This window comes from Buceros rhinoceros, unplaced genomic scaffold, assembly GCF_000710305.1.
Source record: "Buceros rhinoceros silvestris isolate BGI_N320 unplaced genomic scaffold, ASM71030v1 scaffold27064, whole genome shotgun sequence".
Lineage (NCBI taxonomy): Eukaryota > Metazoa > Chordata > Aves > Bucerotiformes > Bucerotidae > Buceros > Buceros rhinoceros.
The window spans coordinates 1-647 of record NW_010406924.1 but is presented as its reverse complement, the minus strand read 5'-3'; positions in this window follow the sequence as shown (position 1 = coordinate 647).

Sequence of the window (647 nt, the reverse complement as noted above, 5' to 3'; positions counted from 1 at the left end):
AGCCCGCGCCCTCCCGTGCCTGGGGGGACCGGCAGCAGCCTTGTTTTTACAACTGGGGACAGGCAGCCGCAGCACAACTTTCCCAAGACCTCTCGCAAGCTCCAGAAGCCATCCCACGCACGTCAGCCCGAGCTCCAGAGCAAACATCCTCTGGAGAAGTGATCCAAAGCCAGCCAGTAAACAAACCTCCACAGCCTTGGCCCCAGAGACGGGGGAGCGTGGCTGCTCCCTGCCAGCGCAGTCGGTAACGACAGGCGAGCAGAAAGCACGGGCTGGAAGAACAAGAGTCGTTAGTGGAAACTTGTTGTTTGTGCTAATTAGACCATTATCTGGAAACCACTATTGATGTTGCTATTTCAGCTCCCGCTGCTCTTCGCAGCTCTATTTTATCTGTGACTATCGACTGCCCACAATCTTCCACACCCAGCAGGAAGGACCAGTGATGCCGGCCCACGGCCAAGCCGGGACGGCGATGGGCAGAGGGTCTGCCCTGCGCCCACTGCGGCAGGAGCCAGCCCAGCACCCTGCGGGCACTGCAGCAAGGGGTGGGGGGCGAGCACACACATGCCAGGCAGGAACACAACCAGCCACCCCCGGGAGCCTGACAGCCGCGCTCGGGGGACAACGGCTGCTGCCGGTCTTTCCCG